The sequence below is a fragment of the Lithobates pipiens genome, unplaced genomic scaffold (assembly GCF_037356315.1).
Source record: "Lithobates pipiens isolate NorthernLeopardFrog02 unplaced genomic scaffold, aLitPip1_a1.2 Scaffold_18, whole genome shotgun sequence".
NCBI lineage: Eukaryota > Metazoa > Chordata > Amphibia > Anura > Ranidae > Lithobates > Lithobates pipiens.
This window is the reverse complement of record NW_027507758.1, coordinates 656,168,649-656,180,787: the sequence shown is the minus strand read 5'-3', so window position 1 is coordinate 656,180,787 and position 12,139 is coordinate 656,168,649. Positions and strand designations below refer to the sequence as shown.

Genomic DNA, 12,139 nt, shown 5'->3' with positions numbered 1-12,139 from the left:
AGATCACAGCTGTCATTTTTCTTGTGCTAGGAAAAAAATGAAAGCTAAACCCCCTTTACACACTCACCTGTCTGCGATTTGCCAGGGCGACAAAAGCGCATAAAAATTATTCCCCATTAAATCCTATGTAACTGTTCACACTGCAGGTTCTCTGCACAAGTCCTGCATGCGTGTCAGTCAATGGGAACATCAGTGTGAAGAGGTCTAAAATCTGATCAGGATGACGGCAACAAAGGCAACATTGATAGTCTTTTACATGATTCCTTCCTTCCTCCTCTCCTTCCTTCCTTCCATCCTTCCTTCTCACCTTCCTTCCTTCCATCCTTCCTTCTCACCTTCCTTCCTTCCATCCTTCCTTCTCACCTTCCTTCCTTCCATCCTTCCTTCTCACCTTTGTTACTTTCTTCCATCTCTCATTGCTTCCATCCTTCCTTCTCTCTTTCCCTCCTTCCTTCCTCCTCTTCCTTCTCTTCTTCCTTCCTTCCATCTTTCCTTCTCTCCTTCCTTCCATTCTTCTCTCCGTCCATTCTTCCTTCCATCCTTCCTTCTCTCCTTTCTTCCATCCTTCTCTCCATCCTTCCTTCCTTCTCTCTTTCCTTCCTTCCTCCTCTACCTTCTCTCCTTCCATCCTTCTCTCCGTCCATCCTTCCTTCTCTCCTTCCTTCCTTCCATCCTTCCTTCCTTCTCTCCTTTCTTCCATCCTTTCCTTCCTCCTTCCTTCCTTCCTTCCTTCTCTCCTTTCCTCCTTCCTTCTCTCTTTCTCTTATTTCTTCCATCCTTCTCTCTCCATGCATCCTTCCTTCTCTCCTTCCTTCCTTCTCTCCTTTCCTCCTTCCTTCTCTCTTTCTCTTATTTCTTCCATCCTTCTCTCCATGCATCCTTCCTTCTCTCCATCCTTCCTTCCTCCTCTTCCTTCTCTCTGTCCATCCTTCCTTCTCTCCTTCTCTCCTTTCTTCCATCCTTCTCTTCATACTTCCTTCCTTCTCTCCTTTCCTCCTTCCTCCCTTCTCTCCTTTCCTCCTTCCTTCTCTCCATCCTTTATTCTCTCCTTCCTTCCTTCTCTCAATGATTCCTTCTCTCCTTCTCTCTTTCTCTCCTTCCTTCCATCCTTCTTCCTTCCCTCTCTCCTTCCTTCCTTCTCTCATTCATTCCTTCCTTCTCTCATTCATTCCTTCCTTCCCTCTCCTTCCTTCCTTCTCCCCTTCCTTCCTTCTCTCCTTAATTTCATTCTCCCATCCTTCCCTCCCTCCATCCATCCTTCCTTCCCTCCCTCCCTCCCTCCTTCCTTCCCTTCCTCCTTCCTTCCCTTCCTCCTTCCTTCCCTCCCTCCCTCCCTCCTTCCTTCCCTTCCTCCTTCCTTCCCTTCCTCCTTCCTTCCCTCTCTCTCTCCCTCCTTCCTTCTCTCCTTTCTTTAACTCTCCCATCCTTCCCTCCTTCCTTCCTTCCTTCTTTCTTTTCTTCTATCTTCCCTTCCTTCTCTCTATCCTTCCTTTTTCCCCTTTCTCCTTCCCTCCCTCCTTCCTTCCTTTCGCCTTTCTTTCATTCTTCCTTCCTTCCCTCTTTCTTTTCTTTGATCCTTTCCTCCATCCCTCTCTCCTCTCTTCCCTCCATCCTTCCTTCCTCCTCTTTTTTCGTTCTTTCCTTCCTTATCGTTTTTCTTCCATCCTTCCTTCCTTCTCTTCAGTCTTCCATAATTTTCCCTTCCTTCCTTCTCTCTTTCCTTCCATCCTTCCTCCCTCCCTCCTTCCTTTTCTTTTTTCTTTCATTCCCTCTCTCCTTCCTTCCTTTCCTTCCTTTCTTCCCTTTCTCCTACCTTCCTTCCTTTTCTCCCTTTCTTTTTCTCTCTGTCTCTCCTTTTTTTTACTCTTTATCAATTCATATTTTCTTTCTATTTCTCAAAATCTATCCCCCCTCCTCTCCTCTCCTCTCTTCCCCATCTCACTCCTTTTAATCCTCCTCTCAGGTTTAGGATGAGAGGAGATGGATTGGTGCTCCTGAGTTGTGACACTTCTTTATCTGCACTCAGAGCTCCTTCACACCTTCATATGTGGAGAGGAGGATTGCAGAAGACAATCGTTTCCCGTGGGCCCCATTCACACCACAATGTACAGTGCGGTGTGTTGTGGAAACCTGCAGAGATTAACCTCTGTGTCACCGGAGTGCAGAACTAAAGTGTTCTCCTGAGACCACCAGAGACCACCGGAGACCATCGGAGACCACCAGAGATCACCGGAGACCATTGGAGATCATCTGAGACCATCTGTGACCATCAGAGACCATCGGAGACCATCGGAGACCATCGATGACCACCGGAGACCACCAGAGAACCAAAGGCCATTGGAGACCACCAGAGAACATCAGAGACCATCGGAGACCATCGGAGACCATCGATGACCACCGGAGACCATCAGAGACCACCGGAGACTGCCGGAGACCATCGGAGGCCACCGGAGACTATCAGAGACCACCGGAGACCATTGGAGACTACCGGAGAACTTTAGAGACCACTGGAGACCACCTGAGACCACCAGAGACCATTGGAGACCACCAGAGACCATCGGAGACCACTGGAGACCACCAGAGACCATCAGAGACCATTGATGACCACCGGAGACATTAGAGACCACCAGAGACCATTGGAGACTGCCAAACACCATCAGAGACCACCGGAGACTGCCGGAGACCATCGGAGGCCACTAGAGACTATCAGAGACCACCGGAGACCATCGGAGACCAACAAAGACCATTGGAGACCACCGGAGACCTTTAGAGACCACCGGAGACCACCAGAGACCATTGGAGACCACCAGAGACCATTGGAGACCACCAGAGACCATTAGAGACCACCGAAGACCTTCAGAGACCATCGGAGACCACCAGAGACCACCAGAGACCGTTGGAGACCATCGGGGACCACTGGAGACCATCAGAGACCACTGGAGACCATTGGAGACCATCAGAGACCACCAGAGACCATTGGAGACCACCGGGGACCATCAGAGACCATCGGAGACCACCGGAGACCATCGGAGACCATCAATGACCGTCGGAGACCATCGGAGACCACTGGAGACTGCCGAAGACCATCAGAGACCACCGCGGACTGCCGGAGACCATCGGTGGCCACCGGAGACAACCTGAGACCATCAGAGACCACCGGAGACCATTGGAGACCACCAGAGACCATTGGAGACCACCGGAGACCATCATAGACCACCGGAGACCATCATAGACCACCGGAGACCACCAGAGACCACCGGAGACCATCAGAGATCTATGACCACCCATGACCCCCTATGACCACAAGAGCCTTCCCCATACTTCTCCACTGAATACTTCTCTCTTTCTCTCTCTCTCCTCTAAACTTCAATATACGTTTTGTTGGCGGGATCAAATACACCCCAACATTGCCAAAGTAGCTGCATTTGTAGAGGATTGGATGGGAAGGGGAGTAAAGCTCTCTCTCATCTCTCTTTACTCTCCTCTCCCTCTTCTTCTCTCTCCTTCCCACTCTTTCTTCTCTTTCCCCCTTCTTCACCCTCTTCCCTCACTTCTCTCTCTCTCTTCTCCTGTCTCTCTCTTCTCTCTCCTTTCTTTCTCTCTCTCCTCCCTCTCTTCCTCTCTCTCTTCTCTATCTTTTCTCTCCTCTCCTCTCTCCTCCTCCTTTCTCTCTCCCCTTCTCTCTTATCTCTCCTTCTCTTCTCTCCCCCTCCTTTCTCTCTTCTCTCCTCTCCCTCTCTTTTCTCCTCTCCTCTCTCTATTTTCTCTTGTCTCCTCCCCCCCTCCTCCCTCTTCTCTCCTCTCCTTCTCTTTTTTCCACTCCCTCTCTTCCTCTCCCTCTCTTTTCTCCTCTCCCTCTCCTCTCCCCCTCTTTTTCCTCTCCCTCTCTTCTCTCCTCTCCTCTTCCTCTCTTCTCTTCTCTCCCCCCTCTCTTCTCTCCTCCCCCCCATCCCCTATCTATATGTGGGGGGTACCCATGCCCTGTAGCGGTGAGGTTGGCAGTGAAGGGGTTAATCTGGGGCTCTCCTGCAGAGAGTCTCATTGCTGTCAAGGACACTCAGGTGTGACTCTCCTCTCAGGTATTAACATGACAATGGACGGCTCTGCCCCAGGAGTGACACTTCACACCGCGCCTGGATACCGGGTGTCACCCTGACACCGAGCCTGACACCCGGACACTGCCAGAGCCTGCACCAGGTACCCTCTTCTCTCATCCCATCCAGGGGGGCCCTAATCTAGGGGGGCCACATCTTCTCTGATGATACTTTGTAACTGTTTTCTTATTACACAATCTGAGTACAGCGCCGTGTATACTGTATATATGTACAATGTGCAAAGTGCCATGTATACTGTGTATATAGATGTATGTATTTATGGATGAAGACACACACAATGCGTGCACAGTGCCGTGTATACTATATATATATATATGGATGAAGACGCACAATGTGCACGCAGTGCCGTGTATACTGTGTATATTGATGTATATATTTATGGGTGAAGACACACACAATGTGCGGACAGCGCCGTGTATACTGTATACATGGATGAAGACACACACAATGTACGCACAGCGCCGTGTATACTGTATACATGGATGAAGACACACACAATGTACGCACAGCACCGTGTATACTACATATATAGATGAAGACACACACAATGTACGCACAGCACCGTGTATACTACATATATAGATGAAGACACACACAATGTACGCACAGTGCCGTGTATACTGTATATATGGATGAAGACACACACAATGTGCGCACAGTGCCGTGTATACTGTATATATAGATGAAGACACACACAATGCGTGCACAGTGCCGTGTATACTGTATATATAGATGAAGACACACACAATGTACGCACAGTGCCGTGTATACTACATATATAGATGAAGACACACACAATGCGTGCACAGTGCCGTGTATACTGTATATATGGATGAAGACACACACAATGTACGCACAGTGCCGTGTATACTATATATATAGATGAAGACACACACAATGTACGCACAGTGCCGTGTATACTATATATATGGATGAAGACACACACAATGTACGCACAGCGCCGTGTATACTGTATATATGGATGAAGACACACACAATGTGCGCACAGTGCCGTGTATACTGTATATATAGATGAAGACACACACAATGTACGCACAGTGCCGTGTATACTGTATATATGGATGAAGACACACACAATGTACGCACAGTGCCGTGTATACTGTATATATGGATGAAGACACACACAATGTACGCACAGCGCCGTGTATACTATATATATAGATGAAGACACACACAATGTACGCACAGTGCCGTGTATACTGTATATATGGATGAAGACACACACAATGTGCGCACAGTGCCGTGTATACTATATATATAGATGAAGACACACACAATGTACACACAGTGCCGTGTATACTGTATATATGGATGAAGACACACACAATGTACGCACAGCGCCGTGTATACTGTATATATGGATGAAGACACACACAATGTACGCACAGTGCTGTGTATACTGTATATATAGATGAAGACACACACAATGTACGCACAGTGCCGTGTATACTGTATATATGGATGAAGACACACACAATGTACGCACAGCGCCGTGTATACTGTATATATGGATGAAGACACACACAATGTACGCACAGTGCTGTGTATACTGTATATATAGATGAAGACACACACAATGTACGCACAGCGCCGTGTATACTGTATATATAGATGAAGACACACACAATGCGTGCACAGTGCCGTGTATACTGTATATATAGATGAAGACACACACAATGTACGCACAGTGCCGTGTATACTATATATATAGATGAAGACACACACAATGTACGCACAGCGCCGTGTATACTATATATATAGATGAAGACACACACAATGTACGCACAGTGCTGTGTATACTGTATATATGGATGAAGACACACACAATGTACGCACAGTGCCGTGTATACTACATATATAGATGAAGACACACACAATGCGTGCACAGTGCCGTGTATACTGTATATATGGATGAAGACACACACAATGTACGCACAGTGCCGTGTATACTGTATATATAGATGAAGACACACACAATGCGTGCACAGTGCCGTGTATACTGTATATATAGATGAAGACACACACAATGCGTGCACAGTGCCGTGTATACTATATATATAGATGAAGACACACACAATGTACGCACAGTGCCGTGTATACTGTATATATAGATGAAGACACACACAATGTACGCACAGCACCGTGTATACTACATATATAGATGAAGACACACACAATGTACGCACAGTGCCGTGTATACTACATATATAGATGAAGACACACACAATGTACGCACAGCACCGTGTATACTACATATATAGATGAAGACACACACAATGTACGCACAGTGCCGTGTATACTATATATATAGATGAAGACACACACAATGTACGCACAGCACCGTGTATACTACATATATAGATGAAGACACACACAATGTACGCACAGCACCGTGTATACTATATATATAGATGAAGACACACACAATGTACGCACAGTGCCGTGTATACTATATATATAGATGAAGACACACACAATGTACGCACAGTGCCGTGTATACTGTATATATGGATGAAGACACACACAATGTACACACAGTGCCGTGTATACTGTATATATGGATGAAGACACACACAATGTACACACAGTGCCGTGTATACTGTATATATGGATGAAGACACACACAATGCGTGCACAGTGCCGTGTATACTGTATATATAGATGAAGACACACACAATGTACGCACAGCGCCGTGTATACTACATATATAGATGAAGACACACACAATGTACGCACAGTGCCGTGTATACTATATATATAGATGAAGACACACACAATGTACACACAGTGCCGTGTATACTGTATATATAGATGAAGACACACACAATGTGCGCACAGTGCCGTGTATACTGTATATATAGATGAAGACACACACAATGCGTGCACAGTGCCGTGTATACTGTATATATAGATGAAGACACACACAATGTACGCACAGCGCCGTGTATACTGTATATATAGATGAAGACACACACAATGTACGCACAGCGCCGTGTATACTGTATATATAGATGAAGACACACACAATGTACGCACAGTGCCGTGTATACTATATATATAGATGAAGACACACACAATGTGCGCACAGTGCCGTGTATACTGTATATATAGATGAAGACACACACAATGCGTGCACAGTGCCGTGTATACTGTATATATAGATGAAGACACACACAATGTACGCACAGTGCCGTGTATACTATATATATAGATGAAGACACACACAATGTACGCACAGTGCCGTGTATACTGTATATATAGATGAAGACACACACAATGTACGCACAGCGCCGTGTATACTGTATATATGGATGAAGACACACACAATGTACACACAGTGCCGTGTATACTGTATATATAGATGAAGACACACACAATGTACGCACAGCGCCGTGTATACTGTATATATAGATGAAGACACACACAATGTACGCACAGTGCCGTGTATACTACATATATAGATGAAGACACACACAATGCGTGCACAGTGCCGTGTATACTGTATATATAGATGAAGACACACACAATGTACGCACAGTGCCGTGTATACTGTATATATAGATGAAGACACACACAATGTACGCACAGTGCCGTGTATACTATATATATAGATGAAGACACACACAATGTACACACAGTGCCGTGTATACTGTATATATAGATGAAGACACACACAATGTACGCACAGTGCCGTGTATACTATATATATAGATGAAGACACACACAATGTACATACAGTGCCGTGTATACTGTATATATGGATGAAGACACACACAATGTACGCACAGTGCCGTGTATACTACATATATAGATGAAGACACACACAATGTACGCACAGTGCCGTGTATACTACATATATAGATGAAGACACACACAATGCGTGCACAGTGCCGTGTATACTGTATATATAGATGAAGACACACACAATGTACGCACAGTGCCGTGTATACTGTATATATAGATGAAGACACACACAATGTACGCACAGTGCCGTGTATACTGTATATATAGATGAAGACACACACAATGTACATACAGTGCCGTGTATACTATATATATAGATGAAGACACACACAATGTACATACAGTGCCGTGTATACTGTATATATAGATGAAGACACACACAATGTACATACAGTGCCGTGTATACTGTATATATGGATGAAGACACACACAATGTGCGCACAGTGCCGTGTATACTGTATATATAGATGAAGACACACACAATGCGTGCACAGTGCCGTGTATACTGTATATATAGATGAAGACACACACAATGTACGCACAGTGCCGTGTATACTGTATATATAGATGAAGACACACACAATGTACGCACAGCGCCGTGTATACTATATATATAGATGAAGACACACACAATGTACGCACAGTGCCGTGTATACTGTATATATGGATGAAGACACACACAATGTACGCACAGTGCCGTGTATACTGTATATATGGATGAAGACACACACAATGTACGCACAGTGCCGTGTATACTGTATATATGGATGAAGACACACACAATGTACGCACAGCGCCGTGTATACTACATATATAGATGAAGACACACACAATGCGTGCACAGTGCTGTGTATACTGTATATATAGATGAAGACACACACAATGTACGCACAGCGCCGTGTATACTACATATATAGATGAAGACACACACAATGCGTGCACAGTGCCGTGTATACTGTATATATAGATGAAGACACACACAATGTACGCACAGTGCCGTGTATACTGTATATATGGATGAAGACACACACAATGTACGCACAGTGCCGTGTATACTACATATATAGATGAAGACACACACAATGCGTGCACAGTGCCGTGTATACTGTATATATGGATGAAGACACACACAATGTACGCACAGTGCCGTGTATACTGTATATATAGATGAAGACACACACAATGCGTGCACAGTGCCGTGTATACTGTATATATGGATGAAGACACACACAATGTACGCACAGCGCCGTGTATACTATATATATAGATGAAGACACACACAATGTACGCACAGTGCCGTGTATACTGTATATATAGATGAAGACACACACAATGTACGCACAGTGCCGTGTATACTGTATATATGGATGAAGACACACACAATGTACACACAGTGCCGTGTATACTGTATATATAGATGAAGACACACACAATGTACGCACAGCGCCGTGTATACTATATATATAGATGAAGACACACACAATGTACGCACAGTGCCGTGTATACTGTATATATGGATGAAGACACACACAATGTACACACAGTGCCGTGTATACTGTATATATGGATGAAGACACACACAATGTACACACAGTGCCGTGTATACTGTATATATAGATGAAGACACACACAATGCGTGCACAGTGCCGTGTATACTGTATATATAGATGAAGACACACACAATGTGCGCACAGCGCCGTGTATACTATATATATAGATGAAGACACACACAATGTACGCACAGCACCGTGTATACTATATATATAGATGAAGACACACACAATGTACGCACAGCACTGTGTATACTATATATATAGATGAAGACACACACAATGTACGCACAGCACCGTGTATACTGTATATATAGATGAAGACACACACAATGTACGCACAGCGCCGTGTATACTACATATAGATGAAGACACACACAATGTACACACAGTGCCGTGTATACTGTATATATGGATGAAGACACACACAATGTGCGCACAGTGCCGTGTATACTGTATATATAGATGAAGACACACACAATGCGTGCACAGTGCCGTGTATACTGTATATATAGATGAAGACACACACAATGTACGCACAGCACCGTGTATACTACATATATAGATGAAGACACACACAATGTACGCACAGCACCGTGTATACTATATATATAGATGAAGACACACACAATGTACGCACAGCACCGTGTATACTGTATATATAGATGAAGACACACACAATGTACGCACAGCACCGTGTATACTGTATATATAGATGAAGACACACACAATGCGTGCACAGTGCCGTGTATACTGTATATATAGATGAAGACACACACAATGCGTGCACAGCGCCGTGTATACTGTATATATAGATGAAGACACACACAATGTACGCACAGCGCCGTGTATACTACATATATAGATGAAGACACACACAATGTACGCACAGTGCCGTGTATACTATATATATAGATGAAGACACACACAATGTACGCACAGTGCCGTGTATACTGTATATATGGATGAAGACACACACAATGTACACACAGTGCCGTGTATACTGTATATATGGATGAAGACACACACAATGTACACACAGTGCCGTGTATACTGTATATATGGATGAAGACACACACAATGTACGCACAGTGCCGTGTATACTATATATATAGATGAAGACACACACAATGTACACACAGTGCCGTGTATACTGTATATATAGATGAAGACACACACAATGTACACACAGTGCCGTGTATACTGTATATATGGATGAAGACACACACAATGCGTGCACAGTGCCGTGTATACTGTATATATAGATGAAGACACACACAATGTACGCACAGTGCCGTGTATATACTACATATATAGATGAAGACACACACAATGCGTGCACAGTGCCGTGTATACTGTATATATAGATGAAGACACACACAATGTGCGCACAGCGCCGTGTATACTGTATATATAGATGAAGACACACACAATGTACGCACAGTGCCGTGTATACTGTATATATAGATGAAGACACACACAATGTACGCACAGTGCCGTGTATACTACATATATAGATGAAGACACACACAATGTGCGCACAGCGCCGTGTATACTATATATATAGATGAAGACACACACAATGTGCGCACAGCGCCGTGTATACTGTATATATGGATGAAGACACACACAATGTACGCACAGTGCCGTGTATACTACATATATAGATGAAGACACACACAATGCGTGCACAGTGCTGTGTATACTGTATATATGGATGAAGACACACACAATGTACGCACAGTGCCGTGTATACTGTATATATGGATGAAGACACACACAATGCGTGCACAGTGCTGTGTATACTGTATATATAGATGAAGACACACACAATGTACGCACAGCGCCGTGTATACTACATATATAGATGAAGACACACACAATGCGTGCACAGTGCTGTGTATACTGTATATATGGATGAAGACACACACAATGTACGCACAGTGCCGTGTATACTGTATATATAGATGAAGACACACACAATGTACGCACAGCGCCGTGTATACTATATATATAGATGAAGACACACACAATGTACGCACAGTGCCGTGTATACTGTATATATGGATGAAGACACACACAATGTGCGCACAGTGCCGTGTATACTGTATATATAGATGAAGACACACACAATGTACGCACAGTGCCGTGTATACTGTATATATAGATGAAGACACACACAATGCGTGCACAGTGCCGTGTATACTGTATATATAGATGAAGACACACACAATGTACGCACAGTGCCGTGTATACTGTATATATAGATGAAGACACACACAATGCGTGCACAGTGCCGTGTATACTGTATATATAGATGAAGACACACACAATGTACGCACAGTGCCGTGTATACTATATATATAGATGAAGACACACACAATGTACGCACAGCACCGTGTATACTGTATATATAGATGAAGACACACACAATGCGTGCACAGTGCCGTGTATACTACATATATAGATGAAGACACACACAATGTACGCACAGTGCTGTGTATACTGTATATATGGATGAAGACACACACAATGTACGCACAGTGCCGTGTATACTGTACATATAGATGAAGACACACACAATGTACACACAGTGCCGTGTATACTGTATATATGGATGAAGACACACACAATGTACGCACAGTGCCGTGTATACTGTATATATAGATGAAGACACACACAATGTACGCACAGTGCCGTGTATACTGT

At 44.2% G+C, this 12,139-nt stretch overlaps 1 protein-coding gene across 10 annotated transcripts in view; it reads left to right on the top strand.

Moving 5' to 3' along the window:
• The window catches only part of LOC143989343 (TOG array regulator of axonemal microtubules protein 2-like), a 114,863-nt gene that overhangs the window by 35,457 nt on the left and 67,267 nt on the right, over positions 1-12,139 (top strand). For 2 of the 10 annotated variants that reach the window (XM_077489442.1, XM_077489434.1), the window contains exon 2: positions 4,080-4,197. The exons of the other annotated variants lie outside the window; for them this stretch is intronic. The gene's annotated coding sequence lies outside the window, so the exon portion shown is untranslated. The remainder of the gene's footprint in view (positions 1-4,079; positions 4,198-12,139) is intronic. 10 annotated transcript variants of the gene reach the window in all.